Here is a 22,474-nt window from a genome sequence, read left to right on the forward strand (position 1 = left end):
AATTGTGGTTTTTGCCATTACCTTCAATGTAATAAAAGTATTACATTTTGTATCAACCTAATAATCCTATTATTGCTGCAGATATTAATATATGACCATTATTATTTCTGAAGTGTGGTTTTTCTTTCATTTTAAATGGCTTGTCAAAGGTTTTTGCTCCTTGATTATTTCAAGCAATATAAATAACCAAAATACGAGTAACTTCGTATTTTTAAATAAAATTACCACTATTTTCTATACGATTTCATCATTTTGGGTCTTCATCTATATGAAGTTTTTATTCTACTTTTTTCTGTTTATTTTATTTTGGATTTCTTCTCATTGCTTCTGTTTATTCTTAGAGGATCATGGTGCTCCTGGCCTAGGTCCCCAGTGCAGCTGAGAACTGCTGGGGATGAAGAATGGCTGGAGACGCTGCCACTTCTGGCCAGAAAAATATAGATAATGACATCTAAATCGTAAACGGGTATACTAAATAGCAGCTTAGATATCTCTGAAGGGAGAAGTGGTGGAATAAAAATACAACAGTCTGAACTACGTGAGGTTCATCACAGAGACAACAAATTAAAGAAAAAAAGTAGAAAGGGTAGGAGGTAAGGAGGATAAAATGAGAAAATACAACATAACTCTAATTAAGAAAAAAACAGTATTTTAAGCAATAGTATCTGAGAATGTTCCAGAACTAATAACATGAATCCTTGCTTTTAAAAAGGTATGTCAAGCCCCAAACAGAATAAATAATACTAAGTCCATACCTAGACATATTGAAGCAAAACTGTAGAACATCAAAATGAATGAGCCAATTATGTACAAAGGCCATTAACTGGACAGACAGCTGACTGCCTTTTCAACAACAATGGAGGATAATTTCAGTAGTTCAAAAATCTTTAAATTGCTGAGGAAAATAACTGTTAGCCTAGAATTTAAAAACAGCAAGAGAAAAAAAAAAGAACATTTTCAGACATACGAAGCCTTAAGAGGAATATGGAAAAAGTTGAGCACATAGTAGAGAGTAGAACAGTGCTTGCCAGAAGCTGGGGTTATTAGCAGGGAGCAGAGGATGGGGAGATGTTGGTCAAAGGATATAGGATCACAGATAGGAGGAATACATTTCAACAGACAGGCTGTACCACAAGGTGACTAAAGTTAATGATGATATAATGTATGCCTGAAAAATGTGAAGAAAGTGGATGTCATGTGCTGTCACCAAAAACATAATAACCATGTGTGGTAATGTATTTGTTGATGATGAGATTAAACCATTCCACAATGTATACATGCCTCAAAGCATCATGTTGTACATGATAAAAATGTACAATGTTATCTGTCGATTTTTTTAAAAGTGCAAGGGTAACCTAGATACGGAACAATCAGACTATTCTAGAATAAGAGGTGACTTCTGGTTTAATGCTTACTGAGTAAACTATGGAATGCGCAGGAAAAAAGGACTTTATCCAAAGGAAGATAAGGAAAAAGAAAACAAACAAACAATGCAACGTGGAAGAGGAAAAAGGATATTAAAAGAAAACCCACCATACATGATAGTTAATTTGGGGTATATTGGAATCACCATAAATAGAAATGCACTCAAGGTCATCTATTAAAAGACAGAAAGCATTTTACTGGATATATTAAGTGTAGTTATAAGCTGATTGAAGGAGCCCTGTTATATATACACACAGAGAAAAAAATAATAAAGTGGTGGAATAAAAAATACTATATCAGTATTGACCAAAAAACCGGTATGGTAATGTTAATAACAGACAAAATAGATTTTATGTCAAAAAGCAATAACAATCACTACATATTAATACATGGAAAAATCCGCCCAGTATCCATGTTAGTCACATTTATATGCACTTAATATTTACAACCTTTAAATACATACAGCAAAACCTGCCAGAAATTTAAGGAGAAATGGACCAATCCATAATCATAATAGGAGATTTTTAATGGACTAATTTCAGAAATGGGTAGAAAAATCAGAATACACTGGAAATACTATAGACTGTTGGGATAGCAAAATCAATGTTTGGTTTGATGAAAATGTACATCACAAAGTACTCTAATAAATGAAAATATATAGTATTTTAAGTATGTAAAGATTTTTTATAAATATGGGCAAAATATTCTTAAAATGAAACTTAACTGAGCAATTAAAATGAATAAGCTAGAGATTCCTGGATCAACATGTACAAATTTCAAAAACAATTTTAAGAGAAAAGAGCAAGTTTCTTTGTCCACACTGTATGATATTATTTATATAAAAGATAAAAGCCTGCAAAAGAATGCAGTGCATTCTTGTATACATATACATATATATGTGCATGTATGTGTGTATGCCTATAGATGTATATAAACATATATGTTTATATAAACATATATGCATGAAGTTATACATGGGGATAGAATAAATGGAACTGGATCTCTGATAGAAACACTGTGAGCCTCAATTTTATATCTAGTTTTAATATTTGTAAAATCCAAAACAAAGCAAATACTATTTTATATTAAGATTTTGTAGTTTGGTGGCATGTAGATATAAGTTTTTTTTTTCTATTCATGTTCGCATCAACAGCATTTATACTTATATAATTCTATGCTATTCATTATATACTATTTATGCTTGTGTAAATGCATGCTTATCATAAAAATTCCTTGAGAAGCCTGAAATGGTCAAGTTATAAGATAAAAATAAAAACTATCTTGCAAACAAGGAAATATCTGACCTTGAATGATTAACTTAGTTACTTTTTGCAATTCTGTTTAACTCAGTGAATCCCAAGTTCTATATCCTCTATCTCTACCTGAATGAAAATTTGATTTTCCAACCAGCATCAATGTTAAGCACGCAACTCTAATGTTCTTTTAATTTCCTTATGTGTATGAGTCTGTTCTGACACTGCTATAAATACATACTGGAGACTGAGTAATTTACAAAGAAAAGAGGTTTAACTGACTCAGAGTTACACATGGCTGGGGTGGCCTCGGGAAACTTAAAATCCTGGCAGAAGGCCCCTCTTCACAGGGCAGCAGGAGAGAAAAAGAGAACCATTAGGAGAAATGTCAGACACTTATAAAACCGTCAGATCTTGTAAGCACTTGCGCATTATCACAAGAACAGCATGGGGGAAACCGTCCCCATGATTCAATTATCTCCACCTGGTCCCACCCTTGGCACTTGGGGATTATTATAATTCAAGGTGAGATTTGGGTGGGGACAACAGAGTTCCCATACCATTATGAGAACATAAAATTTAAAAAGTGGAACAAATTCGATTGTTTATTGTTTCTGAAAGTAAACTTTCATGTTCATCCCCTTTGAGAGAAACAGTCAAACAGGTAAAGAGAGGGCTAGATGGAGTTTGCCGCTCACCAGCTGGAGTGTGCTTCTTAGTGCCCAATTTAGAGACAGCAGGTTCCTATGCTGAAAGCTTTCTGTGCGTTTCAGAGAGATGTTTATAATTATCCAGTGTTAGGGCAGCAGCAGCCCCATTCCACATCGTGATGTTGTAGTGGCGCCAAGGTTTTATCAGTCTTCAGTATTTCTGGAAGATTTCAATTTAGAAAACCGAGAAATGATTTTTCTCCCCTTGTGATTGAATTCATTTCCCCAATTAACAAATACTCGTCAGTGGAAATTACATAAGTTCAATAAAATACAATTTTTGTACTTCAATTATGGAGCTATTGTTTCCTCCTATGAAAATACCTTGTCTCCTCTCAATATTACATTGAACCTCCTCCTTTCCCAAAATAAGATTTCCCTACTAAAATATTGAAAACTAAATTTCCAACATGTGAATGAACAAAGCCAGCTAAGTATAATAGCTGGAGCTGGATATGATAAGGCAAAAATTTCTGGTTTGTGTAATCAATCCTGTTACCGATTCTACTAAAATCCTAGACCTGATTGATCATTAGCATTTACTGAGGATTCTTTGTCGCCACTTGAAACTACCTGAATGAGAACCTCTGAGTGGTGGGAACCACGAATTTTGGTTTTTAATAAGGTCCTGAGAACATCTTGGTGATTGTCTATGTTGGCCATGGTTCTCACCTAGACAATGTGTAAATTAATTTGATTGTGCTAATCATTACACAATGTACATGTATATCAAATCATCATGTTGTATATTTTAAATATATACAATTCTTTGTGAATTAAGTATATCTTTAAAATCTCAGTGTCCAGGCCATGATTACATCAATTAAATTGGATGGGCTAGGAACGGAACCAGGCACTGGCAGTTTCAAAGTCCTTCAAGTGATTCCAGGGTTTCACAAAGACTAAGAATCATTATACTGGTTCAAAAACATTTTTTAAATGCCAAAACTATAGTTTGGGTTGCAATGACAAGAAGGCTTATCTACCTCCAATGCAGTGCAAATAGAAATATTTAAATTATCTCTTTAAAAAAGTATTTTTTTTCAACTTTTTATCCTGTCTCCTAATCCCAGCAACAGGATGTTTTACTATTCCTTGTAGTTTCTTATGAAGACGCATTAAAAAGTTACCACTCATTTTCTGTTATATATGTCAACAGCCATATAGTCTATAACCAGGTTTCTCCTAAGAGGAATAAAACATGCTAAACTTTTTTTCTGTCAATAATCATGCTTCAGCTGAAAAATTGTTAAAATAAAAATTAAGCATTTGCAAAACTGTTTTTAAGGAAGATTCAGAGATATGCAAATATCTAGGCACAATTTGATACCATGTTCATGTTAAAAGTATAACTTTCAAAAGTGAAAAAAAAAATGACCATCATACAAATATAAAATGAATGCAGAGCCAGGAGAGGTGGCTCATGCCTGTCATCTCAGCACTTGGCGAGGCTGAAGCAAGGGGATTACTGAGCCCAAGAGTTTGAGACCAGCCTGGGTAACATAGTGAGACACCGTCTCTACAAAAAATTTAAAAAAAAAAAATAGCTGGGCATAGTGACTCACGCCTATAGGCCCAGCTACTCAAGAAGCTGAGGTGGGAGAATCGCTTGAGCCCAGGAGGTCGAGGCTGCAGTGAGCTGTGATCATGCCACTGCACTCCAACCTGAGTAACAGAGCAAGACCCTATCTCAAAACACAAACATACACGCAAAGACATGAAAGGATATCAAAGATTTTATTCAACTTATTAATGAGGGAGTCAGTAAGCTTATCAAGCTGGTTCAAAGAGTATTTAAAGAGGTATTTTTTTTTTTTTGAGACGCCCAAGCTGGAGTGCAGTAGCGCAATCTCGGCTCACTGCAAGCTCCGCCTTCCGGGTTCACGACATTCTCCTGCCTCAGCCTCCTGAGTAGCTGGGATTACAGGCGCCCGCCACCATGCCAGGTTAATTTTTGTATTTTTTGTAGAGATGGGGTTTCGCCGTGTTAGCCAGGATGGTCTCGATCTCCTGACCTCGTGATTCGCCCGCCTCGTCCTCCCAAAGTGCTGGGATTACAGGCGTGAGCCACCATGCCCGGCCTTAAAGAGGTAGGTTGTATACCCAATTTAAAGTAATGTTATTCTAAGTTTGTTAAATTGGATAGAAAACTGGCTAAAATCCTACTGGTCCAGAGTCTGTAACACCTTGGGACATATGTTCTCTACCAGACAGAAACTATTTGTATCTCTATCAGCCAAAAATCTACAAGTTAAAGTGTAACTTCATTAAACTGGGGACCATTAGCTAGCAATGAGTCACACAAGGTCTATTCCTCCAAATAAGCCCTTGTTGGGCCTGTTAAATTGCCCCCAAAGGACACTTGCATTTTTGTCTTATGGTCATGTTGTAAGTAATTTTTAAAATACTCTATATATCAGCCACTACTTAACTATATTTTCCTTAAGCAACTTTAAATGAAAACATTTTACAAAGTTAAAATACAGATACTCATACATCGCTAGGTGAGGACCACCCTCTCTCCCTTTAGGTCCTGACTTGGCCTTAAACTTCCCATCATAGCCTAAGAAAGTCACTACCGAACACGAATCAGACTGGGCGCAGGTGACCTAACCTTTCCGTGTGAGTATTAAGGTGTGCTTTCGCTCCTGGGTAGAAACACTTCCTGGTGTCACATGGAGTTCAATGGAGCTGACGCAACTTTCTTCCTGCTGCCACTCAACTTGAGAAAGCTCATGCCTATAAGTGCTGAACTCAGGGAGGCAATTTCAGGTTTGTTCCTCAGTTCTCCAAGAGCCACCTCCTGCTTTATGTGGCTCAAAAGACTGAGGAAGCAGACATGCCAGACTCTCAATCAGCTTGCAGCGAGGCTTCGACTCCAAGCTTCCCAATGGGAGAGCAACAGGCTTCCCAAACAATTCAGTTTCCTTAGTCTCAAACACTACTTTATTAATTAATTCAGTTGCACTTACACAGTCTGCATGAGTTAAAGATAATTTATTTTTAACACTCAGGACCAGAGTAGCTTTTGTTTTTATTCATTTATTTATCTTTATTTTATTTATTTTATTTTTGAGACGGAGTCTCACTCTGTTGCCCAGACTGAGCGAAGTGGCGCAATCTCGGCTCACTGCAAGCTCCGCCTACCGGGTTCACACCATTCTCCTGCCTCAGCCTCCCCAGCAGCTGGGACTACAGGCGCACGCCGCCACACCCGGCTAATTTTTGGGTATTTGTTTGTTTGTTTGTTTGTTTCTTTTTTTTGAGATGGAGTCTCGCTCTGTCTCCCAGGCTGGAGTGCAGTGGCGCGATCTCGGCTCACTGCAAGCTCCGCCTCCCAGTTTCACACCATTCTCCTGCCTCAGCCTCACGAGTAGCTGGGACTACAGGCGCCCGCCACCACGCCCGGCTAATTTTTTGTATTGTTAGTAGAGACAGGGTTTCACCGTGTTAGCCAGGATGATCTCAATCTCCTCACCTCGTGATCTGCCCACCTCGGCCTCCCAAAAGTGCTGGGATTACAGGCATGAGCCACCGCGCCGGCCTGCTTTTATTTTTTAACTTCATCCAACCTACTCTTTACTTACTGTTTGCATGCATTATCCCTATTGATTTAATTCATCTTAGGGGCAGATTACTCATTGCCCCACAGTGAATATTAAGTTTTAATGGTGTAAGCTAAAAATAAAATCCTAAGCCCCCAACAGACTGAACAGACTCCCTGTTGACCAAGGAGACCCCAGAAAATCTAAGGTGAATTAAATCTTATAATCTCTATGTTAACATTAATGATGGTAGCTTGTGCCTAAACTCCAAAAGGTGGAAAGTGTAACGAGGCATGTCTGACCGCCCTTCCTGTCATGGCCGGGAATTCAGTTTTTAATGTTTTTCTGGGATCTCCATGACCAACAGGGAGTCTGTTCAGTTGGCTGGGGGCTTAGGATCTTACTTTTAGCTTACACCACTAATATTAAATATTAAACAGACTCTTTGTGGCAATAAGACAGCAAATGGTAAAAAAGACCTAAAGCTATGTAAGGAAAGAGTTGAGTCATGCCCTGCAAACCATAAAATATTGTTAAATGGGTTTTTTAATTAACCGAGTATAATGTGGCTTACTTTCCAACCTGACTCTAGTATAACATCATATGGCAGATAGCAGACCCCCTTATCTTAACTTAAGCACTTCTTGCTACTGACTTGAAGTCTTCAGAGAAAGCTTAACTCTTTCAACCCACTGTCAACTAAAGAATCTCTAAAACCCACCTATACCTTCTAAGCCTCCATTTCAAGATGCCCTGCCTTTTTGGGCTTAACCAAAGTATGCTTTTCATGTATTGATTTATAATTTTACCTACAATTTCTGTCTCCCTAAAATGCATAAAACCAAATTGTAACCCCACTGCCTAGGGAACACTTACTCAAGGCTTTTGAGTTTGTGTTTTCTCCAGGCTGCAGTCACTTATATTGGCTCAGAATAAATTCTTTAAAATATTTCAGTGTTTGGTGTTTTCATTAACAATGGAGATCACTGCAAGCTAAAAAAGTGGAGAATTTCCTCTTAATGTGAGGTGGACTTAAATAGAAGTATTTCAGCAGCAGCCCCAAATTTCTTTTGACAGACACCCCCCACCACACCCTCACCTACCATCACTTCCCTCACTGTATCTCTCATTCTCGTCCCTTTTCTCTTGCCTTCCTCCACCACCTGCACTCTTCCTTGTCCCTCAGTCTGATGCTTGTTTCCCCTAGTACCCCTTCTTTCTCCTCCCCACTGTCACTCCCAGCTGCCCTTCCTGGGACTCCTCTCCCTGCTGTTGCTTCACCTTCCCCAGTCTTGACACCCCCTTTTCCTCCTCACTCCAATATCTCCTCTCACTTCCATGCCCTTTCTGCTCAGATGAGCTCCCTTCCTGGACCTGTGCTTCTCCCAGACCCCATCTGGACCTGCCCTGCTCCTCCACTCTCCTGTGCCCTCCCCAGCCTTGCCAGCAGGCAGGCAGTTCACTCAGACTTCCCATCTGGGCTTGATTTACTCAGATGTCTGATGGTTACGCCACTGAACAACTTTTCTGAATCATCTTACTACTATGAAAAAGTATAGCCTGGTGCAGTGGCTCACACCCGTAATCCCAGCACTTTGGGAGGCCGAGGCGGACAGATCACCTGAGGTCATGAGTTCGAGACCAGCCTGACCAACATGAAGAAACCCCATCCCTACTAAAAATACAAAAAAATTAGCTGGGCATGGTGGTGCATGCCTGTAACCCCAGCTACTCAGGAGGCTGAGGCAGGAGAATTGCTTGAACCCAGGAGGAGGTTGTGGTGAGCCAAGATCACGCCATTGCACTCCAGCCTGGGCAACAAGAATGAAACTCCAACGAAAAAAAAAAAAAAGAAAAAAGGAAAAGTATAAATTTACAGATTTCTGTACTAACCAAAGGGCAATATACCAGTGTTCCTTGTTTTAGGCCTGGTTCTGACTAATATTAACACCTCATCGGAACTGGTAAGTAGCAAAACTACTGGAAAACCCACTAGCCTAGGATAGAATAAAAATCTGACCCTCAGTGATAAAGAATTGACTTCAGACTTCTAGGAAGGATACCAACACAGAAGCCCGCTTGCAAATCTCCTTAAAATGAATTTTGAAGAAGATAATTTCCTCTACTCTAACTAGGAAATGACTAAAACTTCATACTGGCAACTTCTCAGCACATTGCGCCTGATATAATAATGTTTTGAAGCAAATTGAAAGAAACTGTTTGGAGCTGATAAAATCCTCATGATGCCAAGCATAAGCTCAATGGATCCCTGAAGGCACCCCTACCCCAGCAGTGGGAGCTGACCTTCTGTTTAAGAAAATAATTATTCTTGACACTTGTTAAGGGACTGAAAGGCAAACTTTATTCCAGGGACTAGTACAGTGGGGCTTTGCAGTGAAGAGAGAGATTGGACTCAACTATGAATACAACAAGGAAAACTTGGGGGTGTATAGACAAGGATCAAAGTGGGGGTGGGGGTGAATGAAAAATTATTAAGAGGGTGGGGTAATGCTTTGCTAAACTGATCTAACAGGATCTATCTGAGAGCAGGCCCAGGGTAACCAGAGATCACCTGGGGGTAGTGAGCATGAGGAATTTGATCAGATGTGGATAGTGATGTAAATCCAAAAGTCTCTGAGCCAAGTCTCAATCAGTCTAGAAATGTTATTTTTCCAAAGTTAAGGATGTACCTGTGACACAGCCTCAGGAGTTTCTGACGACTGGTGCCCAAGTTGGGGGTACAGCTTGGTTTTATACATTTTAGGGAGACATGAGACATCAATCAATTATGTGTCATTTTAGGCAGACGTCAATAAATTATAACATGTTCATTGTTTCAGTCCGGAAAGGCAGGACAACTCAAAGTGGGAACTTCCAGGGGATAGATAGATGAGAGACACTTGCATTCTTTCAAGTCTTTGATCAGCCTTTCGCTGAATCACAGTTTATATGTGAGAGAAGGAGTAGAGAAATAGTCACTTATGCCTTAGTCTGGCTCAGTGAATCTGCATTTTTGCATAAACAATAGGACAGAGGAACAATCAGATATGCATTTGTCTCAGGTGAGCAGAAAGATGACTTTGAGTTATGTCCTTTGTACCATACCTGTGAATATAAGCTATTAATTTACATTGGCAGGCTGGGTGCAGTGGCTCATGCCTGTAATCCCAGCACTTTGGGAGGCCAAGGTGGGTGGATCCCTTGAGGTCAGGAGTTCGGGACCAGCCTGGCCAACATGGTGAAACCTCATCTCTACTAAAAATACAAAATTAGCCAGGTGTGGTAGCATGCGCCTGTAATCCCAGCTACTTGGGAGGCTGAGGCAGGAGAATCACTTGAACCCAGGAGGCAGAGGTTGCAGTGAGCTGAGATTGCATCATTGCACTATAGCCTGGGCAAAAAGAGAGAAACTCTGTCTCACAAAAAATTTTTTTTACATTGACAGTGACATTCAACAGAACTGTTTTAGGGTAAAGATTGTGAGGCCCACAAGGAGTTTCACTGTGGGCAAATTGTGAGGGAGACATGCAGCTTTTTTACCTTTGCAATTATCTTATTTAGGAATAAAACGGAGGCAGGTTTGCCTGATGTGTTTCCCACCTTGACTTTTCCCTTCAGCTTAGTGATTTTTGGGGTCCCAAGATTTACTCTCTTTTCACAGGGATCAGATTTTGATGGTGGCAGATTCTGGCTAAATGGGTTTGACAGAATTACGGCTAACACTGGGCTACTGAGAACATACCCAAAGATGAGGTCCAGTTGAAAATGAGCAGAGAAGACCCTGAGGTGAGTTTGGTCAAGAAGAGAATCTTTGTCAGGGGTCAAATGCAATATATGAACACGCAATGGACACCCATTAGAGAAGGACACCTTAGTTCAGATTGGCAGCGAGTGAACTTAGAGAGGGACCAGGAAAGGAGCGATTTTAAATTAGTCTGTCTCCTAAAATTAACTTGAAAAGTGTGATTGGAGCCAAGTCAACAATCCACCTGCTGATCAAAGGCGGCCCTGCAAAAGAAAGCGCTCACTGACCCACTCAGCAAAAACCCTATGAACTGTGATCAATTGCTGTAAACTAGACTTTACACATGCAACCTGCTCCACTGAAAGTGGGGTCAAAGAGAGCCCACACCCAAAAGCAACTGGTTATACCAAAAGATGCTTAGACTCTCCAGTGTTTACAGAAAATGATACCTAAGTAAGAAGGAAACATTTGTCACCCATCCCTTGGCAAAAATTAAAATCATTAATAAGCCCTAATAATAGAAAGGATGCAGGCACTGGTACTCTCTTCACGAAGTATTGGTGGTTCTGTAAATGGTAGAAACTCATTGGGAAGTAGTATTACTCTGGGTACCACGTCATGAAACAGGCTTGCCATTTATAGAATAATTTCACTCCCAGAATTGCCCTCAGAAATTAATTGCACATGAGTTAATAGAAACAAGTGCATGAATACTTATTGCAGCTGTGAATATGGAAGTGCTTATACAGCAGAGTCTGCATCTTGTCTATGGAATATACTAGGAAGCTGTTGGAGAGAAACAGGCAGATATTTTTATATCAAACAAAGTATCTTGCTAAGACATATTGTAAACTGGAGAGTTTTAGAATAATATATATTCATGTAAAATGCATCTGTAGATACATAAATACATAAATATGTACGCACATTCATCAGAGTAAAAGAGGGTGATCCCAACCAAATTTGTGGCTATGGAAACTTCCAGGCAGACTAAAACTGAGAATTAAAGAGGAAATTTCTATTTTTCTATATTTTTCTTTTGTATATGGATTTTTTGCGTATTTTATAAAACTAAAACACATTTATGAATGACATTTATAACAAAAAGGGAAAAACAGAAATTGACAGTAGAAAAAGAGATTTGACAAATTCATCCCTTCTTTTTTCAAAATCTAATAAAACAAATCACAATACTAATCAGAATAAAAGATAATAAAAATATACAAAACATAAATAACAAACCCAAAACATTTTAAAATTTAAAATAGCTAAAGTTCAGCAACTATTAAACTATTTTAACAGAATACTTTGTAGAAAGCTATAATAAATAGCAAACTTATTTTGCACCTGTTATGTGCCAGGAACTCTTTGTGTTTTACAAATATTAATTTCTGAAAACTCTGTGTCATTGTCCCATTTTACAGATGAGGAAATTGAGGCACAGGGAGTTATTTTTTTTTTTTCTGAGATGGAGTCTCGCTCTGTCGCCCAGGCTGGAGTACAGTGGCGCAATCTGGCTCACTGCAAGCTCCGCCTCCCAGGTTCACGCCATTCTGCCTCAGCCTCCCGAGTAGCTGGTACCACAGGCGCCCACCACCATGCCCAGCTAATTTTTTGTATTGTTAGTAGAGACAGGGTTTCACCGTGTTAGCCAGGATGATCTCGATCTCCTCACCTCGTGATCCGCCCGCCTCGACCTCCCAAAGTGCTGGGATTACAGGCGTGAGCCACTGCGCCCAGCCAGAGGCACAGAGAGTTTAAATAATTTCTGTGACGCCGCAGAGTTGCAGTAACGAAGCTTGGATGGAATGCTGTAAATATGGCTCCAGAGGCCATGATCTGAAGCTCTGTTTTCCACCACATCCACCAGCACAAATCAACAGTCAGCACTATACTTAATTATTAAACATGAAATGCTTTTCCACTGTCATTAGTAGCAACCCAAAGATTCCCAGCCACATACCAGTAAACTCTAGCAAGAGAATAAAAAAGAGGGGGCAGTGTTAGAAGACATTAAAGTGGCCATTATTTGCAAATGAAAGAATGGAATAACTGGGGAGAAATCTCAAACCACTGAGAGTGTGATAAGCCAGAAGTTAGGTTATAACATGACAAAATTAATACATAAAATTCAAAGTTTCTTACATATCACCAATACAGTTAGAAAATAAAACAAAATGTTGGCCCAGCACAGTGGCTCATGCCTGTAATTCCAGCACTTAGGGAGGCCGAGGTGGGCAGATAACCTGAGGTCGTGAATCATGAGGTCAGCAGATTGAGACCAGCCTGACCAACATGGCGAAACCCCGTCTCTACTAAAAATACAAAAAGTTATTTGGGCATAGTGGCAGGCACCTGTAATCCCAGCTTATTGGGAGGCTGAGGCAGGAGAATGGCTTGAACCCAGGAGGCAGGTTCAAGCCACTGCACTCCAGCCCAGGCGACAGAGTGACGAAAACAAAAAAAAAAAAGAAAAGAAAAGAAAATTTATTAAAAAAGCAAAATTCAGGAAAATGAAATGGAATTTAGCTATGTACAGAAAGTATTAGCGATGTGAATATGTGAGTCAGTAATGACATTAAATTCCGTCTATAGAAAAGGTAGAATTTAAAGTACATCTTAAAAAGGACAAAGCGATTGCCACTTAAAAGGTGTAACTTAACTGCATCCCAGAACAAAGTTCAAATATATTTTTATAAACAACAACACCAGCCACTCAACAGCATACATTCCTCATGTTCAACAACAAATCAAATATTAGAAAGATAGGACTCATACATTTGAGAAAATCAATCAGCAGAAACAGATCTCAAAGTGATTCAAAGAATACACTTAGCATGTCAGGACATTAAAACAGATATAAATGTGTTCCATATGATCAAAAAGTTGGAAAATACAAGCACCATGAGGGAAGGAATGGTACATGTAAAATAAGCCCCAAACAAACTTATAGAGATGAAATACAATATCCAAAATGAAAAGTATACTTGATGGAATAAACAGCATGAGACATTATAGACAAAAAGATGAGTGAGCCTAGAGACATAGGAATAAAAACTACCCAAAATGACACACAGAGATCAATAAAATAACAGAAAGCATATCAGTGAGCAGTGGGACAGCACAAGTGACAAAGCATGTGAGTAACTAGAGTCTGGACAAGGTTGGAGGCAGGATATTTAAAGAAATAATGGCCAATTATTTTTATAAATATGATGAAAACTGTTAAAACCCAAAGTTCCAAGATACCCAAAAGCATCCAAGCAGAAGAAACAAGAAGAAAGTCATACCAGGCACCTCATAATAAAATTGCTGAAAACTTGGTTTAAAAAAAGAAAATATTAAAAGCAGCTGTAGAAAAAGGACATATTACATAAACAGGCAAAAAGATTTTTTATATAACAGGAAATAAAAATGTCTCATTAGAAAAAAATGTAAAGCAGAAGAAAATGAAGCAACTTTTAAAAGTAGCAAAGGAAGAAAATGATCTTTAAATTCCATACCTAGAAAAATATTTTTAAAACACAAAGGCTAAATAAAACCTTTTTGAGACATACAAAATCTGAGAGAACTAATTGCTAGCATACCTGCAGTACAAGAAATATTAAAGGAAGCCCTTCAAAGTCACAAGACATTATAATAGACAGAATGAAGAAAATCAGAAATCACAAGTAAATGGTTAAATACACAATTTTTTTCTCATTTTAAAATCTCTGTTAAGGCAATTGTTTAAAGCAAAAATAATGGGAAGCCTCGCACACTGTTGGTGGGCATGTAAATTAGTATACTCGTTATGAAAAAATAGTATGGAATTTCCTCAAAAAAATTAAAAACAGAACTACCATATAATCCAGACATTCCCCTACTTGGTATATACTCAAAGGAAAGGAAATCAGTACATAAAAGTGGTATCTGCACTCCCATATTTTTGCAGCACTATTCACAAAAGGCAAGAGACGGAGTCAACCTAAGTGCCCTTCAACGGATGAAGGGATAAAGATATTGTGGGCTGCGCACAGTGGCTCACACCTGTAATCCCAGCACTTTGGGAGGCTGAGGCGGGTGGATCACGAGGTCAAGAGATCGAGACCATCCTGACCAACATGGTGAAACCCCGTCTTTAGTGAAAATACAAAAATTAGCTGGGCGTGGTGGTGCGTGCCTGTAATCCTAGCTACTCGGGAGGCTGAGGGAGGAGAATCGCTTGAACCCGGGAGGCAGAGGTTGCAGTGAGCCAAGACTGCACCACCGCACTCCAGCCTGGTGACAGAGCAAGATTCCATCTCAAAAAAAAAAAAAGAAATTTTGGTATATATACACAGTGGAATACTATCCAGCCACCAAAAGGAAAGAAATCCTGTTGTTTTTGATAACGTAAATGAACCCAGAGGATATCAGGTTAAGTGAGAGAAGCCAGGCACAGAAAGACAAATCTCACTTATATTGCATGATTTCACTTATATGTGGAATCTAAAAAAAATTAATCTCATGCAAGTAGAGAGTAGAATGGTGGTACCAGGATCTGGGGTGTTTGATGATAGTGGTTGGTGTTGGGGGCAGAGAGATGAGGAAATGTTGGTCAAAGAATACAAAATTTTACTTAGATAAGAGGAATAAATTTAAGAGAATTACTGTACAATATGCTGACTATAGTTAGTTAACCATAGATTGTATTGTTGAAAAATGCCAAGAGAGGGGTGTAATATGTTCTCACCACAAAAATGATAACTCTGCTATATTAAATGATATGAATATGGAAAGTTAAATAAGATGTGCATGACATTAAATTTATATTAAAATTTTAAATGGCAACTATAATATATATATATATATATTTTTTTTTTTTTTTTTTTTGAGTCAGAGTCTTGCTGTGACACCCAGGCTGGAGTGCAGTGGTGTGATCTCGGCTCACTGCAAACTCTGCTTCTGGGGTTCAAGTGATTCTCCTGCCTCAGCTTCCCAAGTAGCTGGGACTACAGGTGTGCACCACCACGCCCAGCTAATTTTTGTATTTTTAGTAGAGATGAGGTTTCACCGTATTGGCCAGGCTGGTCTTGAACTCCTGACCTCAAGTGACCCGCCTGCCTCAGCCTCCCAAAATGCTGGGATTACAGGTGTGAGCCACTGCTCTCAGCCAACTATAATAATGTTTAATCTATTCTATTGGTAAGCTGAATCACATAATCCAAACTACGTATTTAGCTTTGGTTTGCTCACTGTATATGACCACAATTTTGTTTGAAAATGTATTTAACCTACTAATAATAACAGTAGAAAGGGAATTTGGCTAGCAGGTATGAGACTGCTTTCTAAGCATATCTCTGCAAATGATTCACTCTTGCTACTTTACCAAACAAGTGGTAATTTTATCACACTAAATCATGTATTAAAATAGCCTAAAAGCTATAATTGTTATATGAATACAAATTGTATGTGTTATTATCATTAATTTTACTATTAATGTTTTTCTATCATTAGGTAATAACTTCAATTTGTCCATTTGGAAGATAAAAGTACAGAGTATTCCACAAGTATTTGGGCCAAACTAGTAGCTTTTTTTTCTTTATTTTTGTTTTATATTTTGATATTTTCTGCCTTTTGAGATTTGGAACACAAGTTAGATTGATGAAAGTATTAATGGCTACCATTTACTAATTGGCACTGTATTATGGCAATAAAATGATGTCCATAATAGTAAAATTAATAGTAACAATAATAACAATACATACAATTTGTGTTCATATAACAGTTATAGCTTTCAAGCTACTTTGATATATGATTCAGTGTGATAAAATTGCTATTTGTTTAGTAAAGTAGAAAGTCATCTGGAGAGATGTAATTAAAGCTGTCTGCATTTAAACCCTGACTCTGTCATTCACTAGCCTCACGACTTTGCAAAGTTGTTAATTTCTTAGCCTCACTTTCCTCATCGGTAAAATGTGAATAAACATATCTAGCACAGTAGGGGATGGTGAGGCTTGAATAAAGTAGTTCATGTTAAACTTTTAGAAGATTCCCAGTACACAGTAAGGACTTACACTATTCCTTCTGTTACCCTCCATTATATTAATATTTGTTGTGGAGTAAATTACTTGAAAACACTCTGTAATGCATGTGTGTAAGGGCATTCTAATAAACACTTTAGTGGTGGTTAATCCATTTATGAAGTATCCTTTCTCTGAATCAATATCTTAAGCTTAGATAATTCACATAGGGGTGGTCAAACTAATTTCTTAGTTGGTGCAATTGCTGTCCTTTTGCACCCATGACTGGAAAGGCAGAGCTTGTCACCTTCGCCTACACAGGACATAAGAAACAAGGGTCCCGGGCTGACCCTGCTGCTTCCACTTCAGTTTGCATTTTGCCATCAGACCCAGGTGTAAGTCCTGCCTGCTGAGCTTGACATTAGCATCTAGGACATTTTCTCTGAGAAGAGCCTTTCATGCCAAGTGCCTCTGAGGTTCTGATGGCAGTGGGCATGGCTCCTACACGTGCTTGCTTCTGCACGTGTGTGTTTGGCAGGATGTGCACCAAAACCTGCTTCCACTGTGACTTACTTCTTGGTAGCCAAGGCTGTAGAGATAGAACGTCTATATGATGACACCTACTGATACCAAAGTAACTTGACATTTGCCACAGCACCAAATTTTGTGGGTCCATCTTGCCCCACTTTGTCAGGATCTGTGACAAGCACTTTGTTTACAGTGTCTCAGTGACTTTTCATAAAGATTTCATAAGATTCCTCATCTTACAGATAGGGAATCTAGGGGTCAGGCGGAGAAGCAGCCCTTCTTGCAAGGAAACCATGTTAGTGACAGCACTTGGACCCAGGAGGTCTGACCAGAAACGCCGACCCCTGGATCAATACACTATGTTTTCCCAATGCGAACAGTTCATTGGCTATTTTATAGCCCCTTAAACAATAGTGGTTGAAGAAGTCCTGCACTAATGTTAAACAGATTATATGGTATAGACAGATCAGCTGCTATGTTTCCGTGAAACATCCTTTTATTTTAGGAAGTGCATGCTCTTTGAATACATTTTATTTGTTTCCCCAAATGCTACTTAGTACTGATTCATGCAGCGCATTCATTCACCCTTCATTGTTGTTGCTATTGTTATCTGGCTCCGTAGAGCTGTTTCAATTCATCATTGTTTGAATTACGTACTATTCCTAGTAAAATGTTTGTTAAATAGCTGAAAGGAATTTTTTTTTCTAATTTAAATATTTGGAAGCAAGATAGAATACTTCTTGGCCCATTATTAAACAATTAACTCAAGTAGAATATATTTGGAATCCCCTCCCACTGTTTTGTTTAAACACCCAGCTTTGTGCTGCAAGGAAGAAAATGGTAAGTTTTGCTTTTATACTCTCTTGTACATAAGAGAACTCTATGGTGCATTTTCATAACAGCCTAACCCAAATTTTCTTGGCCAATCTTCCTAGACTTACCGTGACAATCAGATCTTTTTAACTCTCTGCCTTTGCTGGATGATTCTATGCAGGGTTTTGTGAAGTGAAACTTGTAGGATAGATGGCCCATGAGTACAAATAGAATGTGTTCACTCTGACCTCCATCTAGTTAGCATTTGGGGGAAGGAGGCTGTCAAACAACAGGAGGTAAATTACACTTCTTCTTCTCAAAAATATTACAAGAGAATGTGCGAAAAATTTTAATTTATGTGAGTGGAAAGACCAGAGGAATGGGTGGATCCTGACAAATAATCTATGTTTAAAATAATCTATATTTAAAGATATTTTGAACAAATGAAATTTATTCAAAGTTGTATGGACAGATGGTGCAGTTAAATTAAGTCTTCTGCATTTGCTTAAATATGGTTGCTGAATGTGTCATCTGAAAAAACTACAATAACAAGTTATTCACATAAAAATATTTGTCAGTGGGCAAAATGTGTGTGCATGCCTGCATGTGTGTGTGTTTTAAAGAGTAGTTAATTTATTGTTTTTACAGAAAAAACTAAAATCAATCATGTGAAGACCAGTTTGATCTTATCCCATTGTAAACTGGAACAAGATTCCAAGGGACTTCGGAAATGATCTCATCTAAGTGGTGTGGTGTGTCCTTTGTGTGCTAGAAGTTTGAACATAATTAGGCAAAGATAAAATAATGTTTATAATCCCTATGCCTTATTTCATCTGTGTTATAAAACCTCAAATTTTATGGGTAGATGAGGATAATGAAACCAGGTAGCTTTACTTCTTAGACAATTAGCCATTTTGCAAAAACATAGATTCTCATCTAACAGTGTCATTTTTTAAAGTTTTCTATTTTAATCATCTTGCAAAAATCAATCGAACAGGACTATAACAGAGTAACTTATAGTAAACCAATACTTTCACTGAGAGCAAATAGAAGAGTTAGGTGAAAATACACAAAACATCTGTATTAGTCAACCAGGACCTCTGAGGTCAAATTCCAGAGAGACGCAAAGCTCATTTACTGTGATTAAGTGAAGAAATAATAGAGGTCCCATATATTTTTATCCTAGTTGTTCACAATGTTAACATTTCAAAATATCAGGGTAAAATATCACAAACAGTATATTGATAGAATCCACTGATCAGATTTTCCTAGTATTATTCATACTACCCGTGTGCATATGCGTATGTGTTTACTTCTACGCAATTTTATTATATGTGTAGGTTTGTGTGTCCACCACTACAGTCGTGATAAAGTTTCAGCAACACAAGGATTTCTTGTGTTGCCTTTGGATAATAATGCTTACCTCCCTCACGTCCACTCCCACCCCCACCCACCCCTAAACCCTAGAAGCCATTGATCTCTTCTCCAATTATAACATTTTATCACTTCAAAAATGCTAAATACATGAAATTATACAGTATGTAACCTCTTGGGATTGGCTTTCTTTACAAAGCATAATTCCCTGAAGATTATTCCAAGTTGTGTATCCATAATTTGTTTCTTTTTATTGTTGACTATCCCAAGGTATACATGAATCATGGTTTGATCATTCATCTATTGATGACATTCAGGTTGTTTCTGGATATGGCTATTTTGCATAAAGCTTCTTAAAGAAGTCATGCACAGGTTTTGTGTAGACATAAAGTTTCATTACTCAGGAATAAATGCCAAAGAGTGCAGTTTGTATAAAATGTATAAAATACATCTATATGTATTTTATATACCAGTTCTTAGTCAGATATGTGGCTTACAAGTATTTTCTATCTGTAATTTGTCTCTTCATCCTTTTAACACTGGCTATCACCGAGCAAAAGTTATTAATTTAGATGAGATCAATTTGTCATATTTTTATATGAATCACACATATGGAGTAAAGTTCAAGTACTCTTCATTTATTTTTACAAATTCCCCAAATTTTCTTTTATCTTTTTTGCAAAACTGAGAGTTTTATATTTTAATTTTAGTGTGTGATCCATAGTGAGTTAATACTTATATAGGATGCAAAGTTTAGTTGGAGGTTTCCTTTCTATACCTATGGGTCCTATTGCTCCAACATCATTTGTTGAGTAAGCATCCCTTTCTTTATTGAATTGCTTTTGCACCAGTGTCAATAATCAGTTGGGGTACTTCCAGTTCAGATAAGATTCTGAAGACTCCTTTACCCTCTTCTCTCCAGCAGTTACAACTGTATACCTTGGAAATAATGTAAGATGTGACTACATGTGATTTTTGAGGGGTAGAAAGAGGAAGGTGAACTGCTTTGAATGACAAGACTGAAAGAGAAACATGACAACTGGAGTCTCTCATCCCCTCACCCAACATAAGAACACAGGCTGTCCAACCCTGGTGTTTCTTACCAATATGAAGGTAGCCCCTATTTGCATATTTCTCCCAAAACTGAATGAGAGTCCTGAATACAAGGGCAAGTCAGTCCAGCACCACTGCTAACATTAAGCAGCCAGGGGTAGTGTTTTTTACCATTGAACCTGGGATTCCCCTCTACCACTAAGAGATACAGGGTGCCCAGATGGCACTAGAAAGAGAAACCACACTACAACAAGTGCCTAGCCCAGGAAGCTGCTTTGTATTCACAGGCCTGAGATGCCACTCCACCACCTAGAGACATCAGAGTAGCCAACGGGCACCACCAGGGAGTATTCTGCCAGAACAAGCACAAGAGCACAGATGCATTCTCCATGCCCCACAGACAAAGAGGATCCTACCACAGCAAGCCCCAAATTAGGGATGTCTCCTTATCTCCATAGGCCTAAGATTCCCATCCCTCACAGAAAGACACTGGTGGCCTAGCCAGGGGAAACCCCATATGGCCCCTTAGTCACGACCAGTGGTAACTAGAGGGAGCCCCTGTGGTAACAGGTAAACTGAGGAGAACAAAATAGCACCATGAGGCTCCTTAATGAGATTAACAGCTGATTATGCATTCAAAATTATGGAGTCCAAAAAGCAGTAGATGACATAGTGAAAGTACTAAAAGAAAAATGCTATCAACAACAATTCTATATTCATAAAAAAAACCTTTCAAAAACACGAGAGATTAAGATAGTCTCAGATAAACAAACACTGGAGAATTTATCATTAGACCAGCTGCTTTACAAGAATACTGAAGAGATTCTTTCTAGCTCAAAAGAAAAAACACTAGCCAGTAACTCAAAGCCACATAAAAAAAATAAAGAATACCGTTAAAGGTAACTACATAGGTAAATACAAAAGACGGTATAAATAGATTTTTGTTTTTCTTTGTAACTTTTCTTTTTCTACCTGATTTAAAAAAACAACTGAATAAAGTACTAATTACAAAACTATGTTGATGGACCTATCATGTATAAAGAGGTCATTTGTATGATAATGGCACCACAGCTTTGCTTCATAAAAGCAAAGCTGCTATATACCCATAATATTATGTCAGCATTAATGAAAACAAAATGTTATAAATTAAGATGTTAATTGTGATCACCAAGGCAACCACTAAGAATATAAGTTGAAAAATGTAGTAAAAGAAAAACCAGAAGAATTACAATGATACAGTAGAAATATTGATTTAATACAAAAGAATATAGTAATGGAGTATTAAATGAACAAAAATCACATATTACACAGAGAAACTAAATGACACAACGACAGGCACAAAACATACTTTAAAAGTTACATTAAGTCTAAATGGTCAGAGACGAGAAGATTAGATAAAATAGAAGAAAACAAAAATGATCCAACTATATGTTGTCTATAAGAGACATACATTAGATTCAAAGACATACAAGTTGAAAGTAAAAAAGTGGAAAAACACATTATGCAAACTTTATAAGAATGCTGGAATAGCTATACATATCAGACAAATAGAGTTTTTACAAAAGATGTCAATAGACATAAAGAGAGGTAGTTTATAATAATAAAAGTATTTGTCCATCAAGAAATTATAGCAATTATAAGTATATATGAACCTAAAAACAGAGCCCCATAATACACAGAGAAAAATGATAGAGTTGAAGAGAGAAATAGACAGTTCAACAATGCCAGTTAGTAACTTCAATATCATATTTTTAATAATAGAATAACTTGACAGAAATAGAAGAAAATAGAAGACTTGAACAACACTGGGCACCAACACCATTTAACAGACATTTTTAAAACTGTCTACCTAAGAACAGCAAAATAGATTATCTCCTCAGTATGCATGGAGCATTTTCCAGAATAGACCATGTGCTAGGCCACGAACAAGTCTCAATAAATTTAAAAAGGCTGAAATTACATAAAGTGTTGCCTCTGATCATGTGGAATAAAGCTAGAAAGAAATAAACAGCAGAAGGAAATTTTTTAAAATTACAAATATGTG

The 22,474-nt window shown here is 37.8% G+C and overlaps 1 long non-coding RNA gene across 6 annotated transcripts in view; it reads right to left on the reverse strand.

Annotated features, from left to right (window-relative positions):
* Positions 1–22,474, reverse strand: part of LOC115935868 (uncharacterized) — a 57,486-nt gene that overhangs the window by 11,491 nt on the left and 23,521 nt on the right. Inside the window, exon 1 of one of the 6 annotated variants that reach the window (XR_010130271.1) lies at positions 3,377–3,515. The exons of the other annotated variants lie outside the window; for them this stretch is intronic. This is a non-coding gene — a long non-coding RNA (uncharacterized lncRNA). Of the gene's footprint in view, positions 1–3,376; positions 3,516–22,474 lie in introns of those variants that run through there. 6 annotated transcript variants of the gene reach the window in all.

Source organism: Gorilla gorilla, chromosome 13 (genome assembly GCF_029281585.2).
Source record: "Gorilla gorilla gorilla isolate KB3781 chromosome 13, NHGRI_mGorGor1-v2.1_pri, whole genome shotgun sequence".
In the NCBI taxonomy this organism is placed as follows: Eukaryota; Metazoa; Chordata; class Mammalia; order Primates; family Hominidae; genus Gorilla; species Gorilla gorilla.